Genomic DNA, 395 nt, shown 5'->3' with positions numbered 1-395 from the left:
ATTCGTTGGAATCCTGGCTTCCCCGAAAACCGCTACTCCCCCCGGGGCAGAAAAGGGGGATTCTCGGTGCTTCTTTAAAATACAAGGTATTTACCATCTAGTGTGTTGTCTAGGGGGGGGAGTTTTATAAGTTGAGGGGGAAAAAAGGGGGACTGATTTTCTGGCTTTAAAGGCGTTAGGTACCGGGTTCAGCGAATACAAAAAAATAAGGGACATTTTTAAAATGCTGGGATCTTGTTGTGTGTTTATTATTTTTATATTATTTTATAAAATTTATTTTTTTGTATAATTTTTAATATTTATTTATATATTTATATTTTTATATATACTTAAAAATTTTTTTATTTTGATATTTTTATTAATTTAAATTTAATTTATATTATTTTTTTAAAATT

The sequence above is a fragment of the Penaeus monodon genome, chromosome 21 (genome assembly GCF_015228065.2).
Source record: "Penaeus monodon isolate SGIC_2016 chromosome 21, NSTDA_Pmon_1, whole genome shotgun sequence".
Lineage (NCBI taxonomy): Eukaryota > Metazoa > Arthropoda > Malacostraca > Decapoda > Penaeidae > Penaeus > Penaeus monodon.
Note: the sequence above shows the minus strand (reverse complement) of the source record.